The 14,953-nt window shown below is 36.9% G+C and overlaps 1 non-coding gene across 1 annotated transcript; it reads right to left on the bottom strand.

The window, feature by feature from the left end:
- Window positions 1-6,339: 6,339 nt before the first annotated feature.
- Window positions 6,340-6,446, bottom strand: LOC131401525 (U6 spliceosomal RNA). Its single transcript, XR_009217723.1, has one exon. It is a non-coding gene; the product is annotated as a U6 spliceosomal RNA (small nuclear RNA).
- Between the last annotated feature and the right edge of the window lie 8,507 nt (window positions 6,447-14,953).

A 14,953-nucleotide genomic window follows, 5' to 3' on the forward strand; every position in this document is an offset into this window, starting at 1 on the left:
TTTTATTATCATGGTTGTGTGTTTTTTTGACATATTTATTAAGGCATAATTTACATACCATAAGTTCACTCATTTTAAGTATACAATTTAATGATTCTTGTATGACCAATTCAATGATTTTTGAATTTATAGAGTTGACTAACCATCACCACAATCCAGTTTTAGAACATTTCCATCACCCCAGAAAGATCCCTTATTCCTATCTGTTACCCTTCCACCCCCAAGACCCAGGCAACCGGTAATCTACTTTCTGTCTTTATAGATTTACCTTTTCTGGATATTTCGTCAGATTGAAATCATACAGTGTGTGGTCTGTTGGATCTGGCTTCTTTCATTTAGCATAATGTTTTTGAAGTTCAGCTACATTTTAGCATGTTTAAGTACTTCATTCCTTTTTATTGCCTGATAGAGTTCTATTACATGGATATACATTTATTTCTCCATTCCCAGTTGATGGATATTTGGTTGTTTCCACCTTTTGACTGTTATGAATAATGGTGCTATGAACATTCATGTACAAATCTTTGTATGGACAGATATTTTTATTTATCTTGGGTAGACAACTAGGAGTGGAATTGATGGGTCATATGCTAAAATTGTGTTCAATTTTTAAAGAAATTGCCAAACTGTCTTCCAAAGTACAGTCATGCATCGCCTGATGATGTTTCAGTCAACGATGGACCGCATATATGATGGTGGTCCCATAAGATTAGTACCATGTAGCCCAGGTGTGTAGTAGGCTATACCATCTAGGTTTGCGTAAATACACTCTATGATGTTCGCACAATGATGAAATCACCTAATGATGCATTTCTCAGAACATATCCCTGTCATTAAGTGATTCATGACCGTAGTTGCACCATTTTACATTCCCACCAGCAAAGTATGAGGGTCCAGTTTCTGTACAACCTTGCCAACTCTTATTGCCGTCTGTCTTTTGATGAATAATGATGTTGAGCATTTGGCATGTATTTATTAGTCATTTACATATTTTCTTTGCTGAAATGTCTATTCAAATCTTCTGCCAAAATTTTAACTAGGTCGTTTGTCTTCTTATTGTTGTGTTGTATGAGTTTTTTTAATATATTCTGGGTATAAATCCTTTATCAGATATATGATTTGCAAATATTTGCTCTCAGTCTATGGCTTGTCTTTAAATTTTCTTAAAGGTGCCTTTTAAATAGCAAAGTTTTTAATTTTAATAGAGTGCAACTTATCAAGTTTTCCTTTATGGATTGTGCTTTTGATGTGGTATCTAAGACCTCTTTGCCTAACTCAAGATCATAAAGATTTTCTCCTATATTTTCTTCTGAAAGTTTTGTGCTTTTACCTCTTAAATTTAGGTCTATGATGCATTGTGAGTTAATATTTGTGGATAGTGAGAGGAAAGTATCTAAATTCATTTTTTTATGTGGATATCCGGTTGTCCCAGTGCCATTTTTGTTGAAAAAATTCTTGTTTTTCTATCAAATTGCATCTATACCTTTGTAAAAAATCAATTGACCATAAATGTAAGAGTTTATTTCTAGAGTGTATATTCTATTCTGTTGATCTATGTGTCTATCCTTATGCCAGTACTATACTGTTTTCATTACTGTAGTTTTATAGTAATTTTTGAAATCAGGAAGTATAAGTCTTCTGACTTTCTTCTTCTTTTTCAAGATTGTTTTGGCTATTCTGGGTCCCTTACATTTTCATATAAATTTTAGGATCAACCTCTTGATTTCTGCAAAAATGCAGCTGAGATTTTGATAGAGACTGCACTGAATCTATACATTAATTTGGGGAGAATTGCCATCTTATTCATACTGAGTCTTCCAACCTGTGAACATGGAATGCCTCTGCATTTATTCACATTTTGTTTAATTTTTTTGCCACAATGTTTTATAGATTTTAGTGTGCAAACCACAGATTTCTCTTGTTACATTTATTCCTGAGTATTTTATTCTTTTTGATGCTATTAGGAATAGAATTGTTTCTTAATTTCATTTTCCAATAGTTTGTTATTAGTACCTAGAAATACAATAGATTTTTGTATATCGATATTATATCATGCAGTCTTGTTGATCTTTTTTATTAGTGCTAATAATTTTTTAGTGGATTCCTTGGTATTTTCTATATATTAGATTATGTCATCTGAGAATAAACAGTGATATCAGTGAAAATGATGGAGTAAGGAATTCCAAAAGTTTTCCCCTCCATGACAGCAATGGAAAGTGTGGCAAAAACTGTCAGAATCAACTTTTTCAGAACTCTGGAAACTAACCAAAAGCTTGCAGCAACCCAAGGAGGGCTTATTCAAGAAAAATGGCTGAATATTGACAAGAGTTTTGTGGCATTTTAGCTTACCCTAGTTTCATTCACCAATCCCCACCTCAGTCATAGCCTTGACAGTAACAGCCTGTGTTCCCAGTACCAGTACTGGAGGGAGCGGAAGGACCTCATTTGCAAAGAAGTGTCTTTAGTTGATCTGTCTGTTGGCTTTCTGGAAGACTTGCTCAAAAGGCATGTCTTTATCTCGCCTAACTCCAAACTTACCCAGTCCTGATGTTACTACCTGGGGGATACTTGTAGAAACATTTACAAGCAAATGTTTTAGTCATTGCTGCCTGAGGCAATGGATAACAGCTGGGCCAAACAATAGACTAACAAAAAAGTTTGGGAGGAAAGGCTGAGATGTGTGGGGGAATAAAAGCTTTGAAAAGTTCCAATATATTCCTGGGAATCTAGGAGTCCTCATGCATGCCTAGGGCTATGTGCATGCTCAAGAAAGATCTGAGCAGGCCCTGAGCTCTCACCTCTGGCTGACCTTGAGGCTCTACACAAGCAAGAAGTGAAGGCTAAGGCAGAGTTGTAAACTGCCTGGTTGAATGTTGAAGGTGTGCCCCAACACACACACAGAGTCTCTCTGTAAAGACTGGGAGATTATTTGGTTCCAGGCATTTAAGAAAATCTCTGTCTAATCATTGGCTGACCACCACACTAACATACAGACTTGGTGAACAAACATGAAAAAGAATATAGACCTTACAGATTAGATCAGAAAAGTTGTTAAACAAACAAACAACAAGTAGCAACATCAACAAACTCTTGGGATGAGGGAGAACCTGATTTCCAGAGTTGCCACTTTAAAATATTCAAAACATCCAGTTTTCAACAGAAAAATTATAAGGCATGTGAAGAAACAACAAAGTATGGCCCATAGGGAGGGGGAAAAAACCCCACAATAAGTAGAAATTGTGCCTGAAGAATCCTAGATGTCAGACTTTCTGGATAAAGACTTTAAAACAGGTGTTTTAAATATATTCAAAAAGCTAAAGGAAACCATGTCTAAAGAAGTAAAAGAAAGTATGAGAACAGTGTTTCACCATATAGAGAATATCAATAAAGAGATAAAAATTATAAAAAGGAACCAAATAGAAGTTCTGGAGTTGAAAAGCACAATAACTGAAATGAAAAATTCACTAGAGGGACTCAACAATAGATTTAAGCAGATAGAAGAAAAAATCAGAAAATTTGAAGATAGATCAATTGAGATTATTCAGTCTGAAAAAGAGAAAGATAAAAGAATGAAGAAAATTTAACAGAGCCTCAGAGACCTGTGTACACATAATGGGAGTCCCAGAAGGAGAGGAGAGAGAAAGAGGTAGAAAGAATATTTGAAAAAATAATGAAAAATATTAATCTACACAACCAAGGAGCTTAATGAACTCCAAGTAGGATAAACTCAAAGAGAACTAGGAACGTCTTCATTTCAAATCTGGATGCATCTTTGATTTTTTTTCTTGCCTGATTGCACCAGCTAGAATCTCCATTACAATGCTGAGTAAAACTGGTGAGAGTGAACATTCTTGCCTTATTCCCTTGTCCTAGGGAGAAAGCATTCAGTTTTCACCGTTAAGTATGATTTTATCTATAGGTTTTTCATAGATGATATTCTTACTTTGTTGAGAGTTTTTATAATGAATATGTATTGGATATTGTCAAATACTTTTTCTGAATTTATTGAGATGATCATGTACTTTTTGTCCTTAATCCTATTAATATTGTATACTATGTTAATCGATTTTCACATGTTAAACTACCCTTTCATTCCTGGAATAAAAATAATCACTTGGTTACGGTGTGTAACTTTTTTTACATGTTCCTGGATTGAGTTTACTTAAAATTTGTTAAAGATATTTTGCATTTATATTCATGAGGATATTTGTCTGTAGTTTTCTTTTCATGTCATGTCTTTGTCTGGCATTGGTATCAGAGTAATACTGGCCTCATAAAATGAGTTGGGAATTGTTTCCTCCTCCTCTATTTACCTGAAGAATTTGTGAAGGATTGGTTTAACTTCCTCTTTAAATATTTGATTGAATTAACCAATGATGCTGTCTTAGCCTGGGCTTTTCTTTGTGGGAAGATTTTTAAATACTAATTCCATTTCTTTACCTGTTACAGGTTTAGTCACGTTTTTTATTTATTCTTGTGTCAGTTCAGATAATTTGTGTCTTTCTAGGAATTTGTCCATTTTATCTAAGTTGTTGAATTTGCTGGCATACAGTCGTTCATAGTATTGCCATTTAATCCTTTAAATTTCTGTAGGGCCAATAGTGATATTTTCTCTGTCATTTTTGAATTTGGTAATTTGTGTCTTCTCCTTCTTTTTCTTGGTCAGTCTAGCTAAATTCTTGTCAACTTTGTTGATTATTGCAAAGAACCAATTTTTGGTATCATTGACTTTCTCTATCTTCTGTTTTCTATTTCATTGATTTCCATTGTGATCTTTGTTATTTCTTTCTTCTGCTTGCTTTGGGTTTAGTTTTCTCTCTTTTTTTTTTCATTTATTATGGTAGGAGCTTAGGTTATTAATTTGAAATATTTCTTTTTTTAAGTATAAGCATTTGCAATTATAAATATCTCTCAAAACAGTGTTTTACTATATCATAAAGTTTGATGTATTATTTTTGTTTTGATTCAGTTCAAAACATTTTCTAATTTTGCTTGCAAGTTTTTCTATGACACGTTGATTATTTAGAAGTGTGTTAATTTCAAAATATTTATTGATTTCTCAAATTTTCTTTTGTTGATTTATAATTTAATTTCATTACAATCGGAGGACATACTTTGTATGATTTTAATCCTTTTAAGTTTATCTAGTCTTGTTTTATGGCCTAGCATATGGTGTATTCTCAAGAATGTTCCATGTGATCTTGAAAAGAACATATATTCTGCTGTTGTTGGATGGAGTGTTCTATAAATGTCAGTTAGGTCGAGTTGGTTGATAGTGTTGTCCAATTCTTCTATATCTTTGCTGTTTTATGTTTAGTTGTTCTATCCATTATTGATAGTGGGCTATAGAAATCTTTAACTATTATTGTTGAACTGTCTATTTCTCCCTTCAGTTCCGTCAGTTTCTGTTTCGTGTATTTTGGAGTTCTCCTGTTAGGCATGTATATGTTTATAATTGTTATATCTTCCTGATTAATGATACTTTATTTATTTATTGAAAATTTTAAAATTTATTTGTTTTTTTAATAGTCACCATGTTGTACATTGTATCTTCAGAACTTATTTATCTTGTAACTGGAATGATACTTTATAATTATAAAATGTCCTTCTTTGTTTGTAGTAATATTTTTTGTCTTAAAGTCTATTTTGTCTGTTACTAGTATAGTGACTTTCTCTCTCTTATAGTTATTATTTGCATGGCATATTTTCTCATACTTTTACTTTCAACCTAATTGTGTCTTTGAATCTAAGTATGTCTCTTGTGTACAGCATATAGTTGGATCTTGTTTTATACCCAGTTTGACAATGTCTGCTTTTTGACTGTTTAATTTCTTTTTGTTTTTTAATTGAGATTTTAGTTGAGATAATTGTAGATTTATATGCAGGTCTAAGAAATAATGCAGAGTGGTCCATGGTACATCTTGCCTAGTTTTCTCCATTGGTAACATTTTGCAAAACTACAGTATAGTATTACAACCTGGATATTGACATTGATACAATCCATAGCTTATTCAGATTTCCCTAGTTGTATTTGTACTCATTTGTGTGTTGAGGGGAAGCCAGGAGTGGTGAGTTTAAGTCCTACACAGTTTTATCACCTGTGTACCTTAGTGTATCTACCACCACAGTCAAGGTACTGAAAGGCTTCAACACCATAGGGATCCCTCATGTTGCCGTTTTATGACCACTCCCACTTCCCTGACACCACCACCCTCGCCCTTCCCTGACCCTTGGCAACCACTAATCTGACCTCTATTTCAAAAATTTTGTCATTTCAAAAATGTTATATAAATGGAAACATGCATTATGTAACCCTTTGGGATTGGGTTTCTTTGCTCCAAAAATATGGAACATTTCACAAATTTGCATATCACCTTTGCACAAGGGCCATGCTAGTCTTCTCTGTCTCATTGCCATTTTTGTGTATTTGCTACCAAAGTGTGCAAAATCATTTATTTTTAATGTAGGTATTGATGTATTTGTATTGTATCTCCTAATTTTTATTTGTTTTCTATGTCTCTCGTATTTTTATTTCTCTATTCCTCCTTTACTACCTGTCTGGTGTTAAATAAATTTTTTCTAGTGTACCATTTTAATTCCTTGTTTTTTGTTTTTAATTATATTTTTTGGAATGATTTTCTTACTGGTTTATCTGGAGGAATTACAGTATGCATCTTAACTAAAAACAATCTATTTCAGATAATGCTAACTTAATTCCAGTAAAATATAGAAACTTTGTTCCAATATAGCTCTATTCTGTCCACCCTCCTTTGTGATATTATTGTCATATATATTACTTCTTTATATATTATATACCCCAAAATATAGTTTTATAATTATTCTTTTATGCAATTGTCTTTTAAATGAGAAGAAAAGAGAAAAATTGTCTTTATACTATCTCTTTTATTTACATAATTGCCTTTACCCATGCTCTTTATTTCTTTATGTGGATTTGAATTACTGTCTAGTGCCATTTCCTTTCAGCCTGAAGAACTTCCTTTGGTATTCTTTTTTATGCAGGTCATATTTGTCTGGGAATGTCTTCATTTTGCCTTCATTTTTGAAATATTGTTTTGCCAGATGTGGGATTATTGGTTGACAGTTTTTTTTTCTTTCAGTACTTTGAATATGTCATCCCACTACTTTCTGGACCTCTACCATTTATGATGATAAATCAGCTGTCAAACTATTGAGTGCCCCTCCCCATTGTATGTGATGAATTGTTTTTCTCTTGCTACTTTCAAGATTTTCTCTTTTTCTTTGCCTTTCAACACTTTGACTACAATGTATCTCAGTGTGAATTTATTTGTGTTTTTTCTGCTTGGAGTTTCTTGGATGTGTAAATTAACGTTTTTGATCAATTTTGGAAAGTTTTTGGCCATTATGTCTTCAAATATTTTTTTCTGCCCTTTTCTCTCTCTCTTCTCCTTCTCAGGCTCCAAGTATGCATATGTTGGTACACTTAATGGTGTCTCACAGATCTCTTCGGCTCTGCTTATATCTCTTCATTATGTTTTCTTTCTTTTTTTTGGATTGAACAATTTCTATTGATTTATCTTCAAGTTTGCTGATTCTTTCTTCTGCCAGCTTAAATCTGTTGCTGAGCCCCTCTAGTGAATTTTTCATTTCAGTTATTGTACTTTTTAACTCCAGAATTTCAAAATGGCCCTTTTAAAATGATTTCTATTTCCTTATTGCTATTCTATATTTGATGAGTCATTATTGTCATATTTTCTCTTAATTCTTTAAACATGGTTTCCTTTAGTTCTTTGAACGTATTTATAATACATGCTTTTAAGTCTTTGTCTGGTAAGTACATCACCTAAGGTCTTGCAGAGACAGTTTCTACTGCCTGCCTTTTTTCTTGTATATGAGTCACACTGTCCTATTTTGCTTTTGTTTTTTGCACGTCTCATAATTTTTTGTTGAAAACTGGACATTTTTGATAATCTCTTGTAGCAACTCTGGATTCTGATTCCCCTCTCCCCTGGGTTTGTTATTGCTATTTTTGTTTTTTTGTTGTTTATTTCTTTAGTGACTTGCCTGGACTAACTCTATAGTGTCTGCCTCCCCAGTAGTGTGCAGCTACTGATGTCTCTACTCATGTTTTTAAAAAAATAATTCTTTTTTAAATTGAGGTATAACTAACATATAAAATTATGTTAGTTTCAGGTGTACAATATAGTGATTCAATATTTGTATATACTGTGAAATGCTCACCACAATAAGACTAGTTAACATCTGTCACTATACGTAGTTACAAAAAAATTTCTTTTTCTTGTGATGAGGACTTTTAAGATTTAGTCTCTTAGCAACTTTCAAATAAGCAATACAATACTATTAACATAGTCACTGTGCTGTACATTATATCCTTATGACATTTATTTTATAACTGGAAGTTTGTACCTTTTGACCCCTTTCACCCACCCACTATCCCCACTTCTGGCAATTACCAATTTGTTCTCTGTATCTATGAGCTTGTTTTTTTTCTTTTTGATTCCACATATAGGTGAGATCATATGGCATTTGTCTTTCTGTGTCTGACTTATTTCACTCAGCATAATGCCCTCAAGGTCCATCCATGTTGTTGCAAATGACAAGATCTCATTCTTTTTTATAGCTGAATGGCATTCCATTGTATATATATACTATATCTTCTTTATCTATTCATCCATCAATGGACCTCTAGGTTGTTTCCATATCTTGGCTATTGTAAATAATGCTGCAATGAAAATAGTGGTGCATATATCTTTTTGAATTAGTGTTTTCATTTTCTTTGGATAGATACTGCCCCAAAAATTAAAAAAATAATTCTTGATTTTATTTTTAAGCCTGGCTTTCTGGGGTTACTTCTTGGTCAGCATAGCTTAGCAGTTAGCGAAAGATTGGTCAGAGGTTGTGTTTAAACACCTTGAGTCAGTGAGGTTTTTATCCTCTGTCAATGGATCTGTGTGTTTGGGAAATAACATTCAAAGTTTAAGCAGTTTACAAGTCCTTCACAGCTTTTACTTTCTGTGCTTGCAAATTTTCACATTCATCCAGGGGCAAGTAGTTTACTAAGACCCTCTACAGTCTCTTCTGAGTGTGAGCACAACCCCGTGCACACACATAGCCTTTCAGACCCCAAGGGATATGTGAGAGCTTACTAAGGCTGACTTTGACTGTCTTGATACCTGGATCTCACTGGTAAACTTTTCACCTTTCTGCTGGTATGCCCAACCTCAGACTAGCTTCAATTTTGGTCTTCTCTGATTAGTTGCTGCCAAGATTGCTATTGTTTTCAAAAATGCCCCTGGGCATAGGTTTTTCCATGCTCACTCCAAATCATGTCAGCCCCTTTAGCGGTGGAGCTGCTGGTGCTCATGGCCTGCCCTGTCCTGGTAGAAATGCCTATGCCTTGGAGCTGGGGGCTAGGGCGTGGAAGAGCCTCAGGCAAAAACAAAGTAAACTCTCCCTGTTCTTACTGAGATTCAATATTTTCTCTTGAATAAATGCTAATCAGTTTTTTTTGCCTTTGATCAATTTCCAGATTCTAGAAATGGTTGTTTTTGACAATTTTGTCCAGTTTTATTGTTCCTTTTTGGGAGGAGGATTTGCCAAGCCCCATCTGGATGTCCTGCCCCAGTAATGGCCTTCTGTGGTTGTGTTTGCCACAGACAACACCCAAATTGGAAGGCTTTTCAGAACATAGCAGATTCATATCCAGAGTAGTGTCTCAATGTCTTGAGTGGGGCAAAGATGGAGCAAGTTTCAGTGATATATCTCCTTAATATCTTATCAACTTTCAAAAGGAGACTTATAAAGGGACTGAGCATCCTGTATTCAGAGAGAGGATGAGCAGTCAATGTCCCAGAAGTTTGCCACTCCACATGGCAATGAATGTGAAGGCTGGTGTGGATGGGGTCTCCACACATGCATTTGAGGAACAGTCTTCAGGATGGAGAATCAAGAAGGAGGGGGAAATGTTTTCCTTCATAAGAAGTTAATTGTGGGAAATGAGAAGATGGAAAACCACCTGTGGAGGAAACTGCCAGGATAAGAAAAATTACTAAGGGCTATGTTTCTCTTCCTCTTTACATATTTATATATCTACAAATTATTCTGTGTCTGTTTGTCCATGACTCGACTCAGTGCTCTCTCTGGCCTGGCTGTCAATATACTCATGAAGCTGAGCATCCTTCATAGGCAGAGGAAATGATGGCTCCTGTAGTGTTATGGGGTCTCTGTGTGTGTATGTGCCACTGGGAACTCCTTCCCACACAAAGCTTCTTGGGGAATCAGAGCTGCTATATGCAAATACAAACCTTTGACATGTTTTTTTCAATTAATCAATGACTCTTGCATAGAATAAATGAAGTTATTTTTTCCCCTCACCAGTTTTAATTCATGGGTTATGATGCTAATGAAGGTTGTTTTTTTTTTTCTGATGTTGCTTCTTCTTTTATGCATTGTCTTTTGCTTATTTTACTAATTACCTGAGCAATAACGCAGTGTCTAAATTGGTCTAAAGGCATCATTTTAAATTTAAAAACAACATTGAAAAGCAATATTCCCCACAAGTGTGTGTCTTATGAATGAGGGTGAGCATTTAACGAATTACTATGCAGGAACCACAGGCAGATTACAGAACAAAATGCCTGAAGGGAGCAGCAACTCCATAACTCTATTTTGAAAAAGTAGATCTGTTTTTATTTTATCTTTCTCAGTTTTAGCCAGTGTTTTAAAGAGAGATGTGATTTTGCAGCTTTGGGGAGCACTCGTCTATTTCGGGCAATTCTCAGAACCGAGAACTGGAGGAATTCAAGAACAGGGCTCCAGTGCTGTGTTCTAAAAAATATTATAGAAGCAGAGACTCTTCGGTTTTTAACGGCCAAGCTCTGTCCATTTTGTGAGCAAATGTCATACTAAAAGTCAGAAATACAGCTTAGAGAATAGCTTCAGAGGACAAATGGGAGGGGAGGTCCAGGCAGCTATAACTTAGTGCTTTAGTCATCTTTAATGGAAATGGAGCCTCTAGCCAAGCCTAATATATAATGTATCATAAAACATATGTCTGTCAGTCTCCCAGGTACAATAAATAGGGAAAACACAGACGTCAAAGGGAGGCTATGGCAGGCCTTGCAGAGGGGCTCAAATTACTTGGCTTGTTGTGGAGGTTTGAAGGCTGTGGGAGAGGAATGATGTAATGTATATTTTTAGTGTTTCTAAGAAGTGACTGTCTCCAGCCCTGTCCCGGTGGGCCGTGGGAGAGGGAATGAGAAAGGGAGGGGCTGGATTTATAGATCTGCATGGGAAAATTGAGTTGGGCGCCTGTTTTACAATCGGTTAAGCTCTTTCTTTTTTATTTGGAGGGTAGTATAGCGGGGAAGAGATGGGACACATCTAGCTGATGGCATTTCCCAGAATGCCCACCACCTTTGCATCTCACTGTTGCCTCATCCTTTTCCCCTGGTGAGACAGTGGCCCAGGGCACCCTAGGAACGATGGCTGTCTCTGTCCCCATGCTCAAGAGCCCTAGTTACCCTCTCGTTCATGGTGCCCTCAGCCACCATCTGAATTTCCTGCTGTCCCAGCATGTTCTGCCCCTCACTAGACAATCCTGCTTGGTAAATTCTTGTCCTTTCCCGTTACTGAGCCTACTCCTTTGAGTGCCAGTTCCACCTTGAGCTGAAAGACCTTGGGTGTAACCTCTATGACTCAGTTTCCTAATCTGTATAGTGGGAAGAATAAGCTATCTCTTTGGGACTCAAATACAGGTCTGCTAACTTCAACTCTAAAGTGTGTTCTGTGGCTCACCACAGGACCCCTACACTCAAAATGTCATCTTTGCTGTGTTTTTGTAAACTATGCCCTGCCTCTCCCTGGAAAAGCCTACTGAAATAGTTTCCTACATCAAGTCCGTTCAAAATAGATCAACCTGGCTCCATTCATTACATTTATGCTAAGAATTCTCTATACTTTTGGATCTTTCTATCATTCTACCTCTCCTGTGTCTCAGCACACAGATGAGCATGTGCTCAAGCATACGCATGTACACACATACAGGCATATACACGCTCATGCTCATACATAGCACCATGGAGCATCGAGAGTGTGGCTCTTTATGTGATATGATTTGAAGTTGTACTGAGACCAGAGTCTTTGCCCTAAAATGTGAGGAAAGCAGCCCTTTATCCAACTTTAACAGTCTAGTTTTTTTGATTCTGATGGTTTTTCCAAGCATGTTCTGCTAGGAGCTACTAAATTATCCCCTCATACTCGGCATGCATGGGCCCAGGTCAGGTACCTAGAGACTTGGGGTGGGCTACTGTCAGGGGGGTGACTGGGCACCCAAGTCCAACCTGACTCATATGCCAATGTTTCTCTGGATCAACTCAGTCTGCACAGCTGCATCTGGTATTTTGACGTTGCTGTCACTTATGAATATTTAAGCATATTCACACTTGCCCGGTTTCTCAATGATTTTAAAACCCCCTTCAGGGCCTGAGCTCTCATTTTGTCCTTTTCTTGTCCCTTCTAATATTGTTTATAGGGATCTTTATTTGATAGAATGGCTCTAACTTTTGACCATGCCCCAGTGTAAGAAATACATTTTACACCTCAATTCAGTATGTATATGCATGTATACAGATATATAAGTGACTGAAACAAGGCTTTTCCAAAACTGTATTAATGCTTCCTATGTGCCAGGTCAAATGCATTTTGATCTATTCTATTCTGTTGTATCCCATTTTAAAATGATGCTCTTGGGGCCGGCCCAGTGGTGCAAGTGGTTAAGTGTATGTGCTCTGCTGCGGCGGCCCAGGGTTCACAGGTTTGGATCCTGGGCGTGCACTGACGCGCTGCTTGTCAAGCCATGCTGTGGTGGTGTCCCATATAAAGTAGAGGAAGATGGGCACAGATGTTAGCCCAGGGCCAATCTTCTTCAGCAAAAAGAGGAGAATTGGCAACAGATGTTAGCTCAGGGCTAATCTTCCTCACCAAAAAAAAAAAATGATGCTCTTCAGCCACCGTGACAGAATTGTTTACCAAACCCATTTGCTCTTCTGGGCACACAGCTAGTCTACATTTTCCAGCTTCCCTCATGGTTTGATGTGGCCAAGGCACTGAGTTCTAGCTAACAAAATGTGGTCAGGCGTGATATGTGCCTCTTTCAGGTCTGACCCATGAAAACCTTCCATGTGGGATCCACCAAGCCTTTCCCAATCTACTGGCTTGATGCAGATAAATGTGGCAATCTTGGAAGCCACATGTTTAAGATGGCAGTGTCTCAAGATGGAGTGAGCCTGAGCCTCAATCCCGGAGTCTGTGATTAGAACACATATTTTGAATTTTATGTGAGGGACAAATAAGTTTCTATCATTTTGAACCACTATACATTTTGGGTTTGTTTATCATAGCAGCTAGCGTTATCCTAACTAATATGCCCCCAATAAACTCATCAGTTGATTCTGTTTTTAGAAACTACATGTCTCATTCTTTTTAATTTAAAGTTTTCCAAATAGAGACTTTTTACTGCACCCGACACCTCTGATTCCTCTGAGAACCCACCAGACCCACAAGCAGCACTTCGTAATTGAAGAAACCAAAGCACAAGAAACTGCTAAACAGATGTTGGATGCAGTTGTCAGAATGCTTATGACAAGTATTTGGGCCCACATTTGCAGACCACTAGTACTTAACCTAATCATCTTGTGTTCACAGCACAGTGTTCCTAAAAATGGCAACTGTAGGATGTGATAGTGAGTTTAACTTGATTAGTATGGAGATTTCTTACTATGGAATTTTGAATAAAGCAAAATTCCCTGCCTAGGGTGCAGAACGAGTAAAAGGACATTGTTAAGGATGGTCAAAGCACAGCCTGACCTTCCCCTTACTTGCACTTTCTGAGACCTTTGGGGTTTTATGGCCCCTGATTATTGCTCTTAAACTCTGGATAAACTCAGAATAAAATTAGCCTGAACAGGAGACAGGCCAGCCACAAATTCCTTCATCCCTGGGGGAAATAATCAAGAGAAGAATCCACAGCCTTGTAATTCTTCAACTTCCTCCCCATAGCCCTTGTCTTCCCTCTCCCTGTCTCTTTTCCCAGAACCCAAACTGAAAAGCCTGGTATTGCAAAAACCCCTTTGCTGGGCTTTTTCTTACACAGTCCTGACTTGAGAAAAGTGGCTTATGTTTTCCATCTGTCACCTTCTTTCTCATCCTGCTACGAGGGATACTAATAATACCTGATCTCCGTAAGCTCTAAAACTTCTAATATGCAGCCCGAGTTGGGAACCATCTTGGGAGCCTGCAGCCAGATCAGTGCTTCTCAAACTCTCTGTGCATATCAATCACTGGGGGATCATGTTTAAATGTGGATTCTGTTTCACTAGGTTTGGGCTGGGCCTGAGATTCTGTACTTCTAACACGCTCCTAGGTGATGTCTCTGCTGCTGGTCCTTGGACCACGCTTTGGGTAACAAGGAGCCAGGTGACCTGGTCATATTGCTCTTTACCATTGGATGCTGCAGGCTCTCATCTGGCAGAATAAGAGGAGTCAGGGATCATTTTCTGCCTCTCGTATTCATCAGATGATCTAACTTTATTCCACAAGACAGGGACTGTGAGGATTAACAGCCATCTCCAGACAAGGTAGGATGCTTTTGTCAGACTCTGACTCCTAATTGCTGGGTACTCAGGTTACGTGGTGATAATTATGAGATTCTTTGTTTAGCTGGAATTCATTTTTTTATATAATCCTCCCTAAACTTTTCTAAAATTTTCCCTTTGAAAATTTCTCTCTCTAACAAATAACCTATCCCACTGAATATTTTATACCATACTTTTATTGAAGAAATCATACAATATTGGCACTAGAAGGGATCTTGGAACCTAGCTCACCCACTACCCTGCATTTGAGGAGACTGGAGAAACTGCAGACTCATTCCTAGTATTGAAGTATAATCATC

The sequence above is a fragment of the Diceros bicornis genome, chromosome X (genome assembly GCF_020826845.1).
Source record: "Diceros bicornis minor isolate mBicDic1 chromosome X, mDicBic1.mat.cur, whole genome shotgun sequence".
NCBI lineage: Eukaryota > Metazoa > Chordata > Mammalia > Perissodactyla > Rhinocerotidae > Diceros > Diceros bicornis.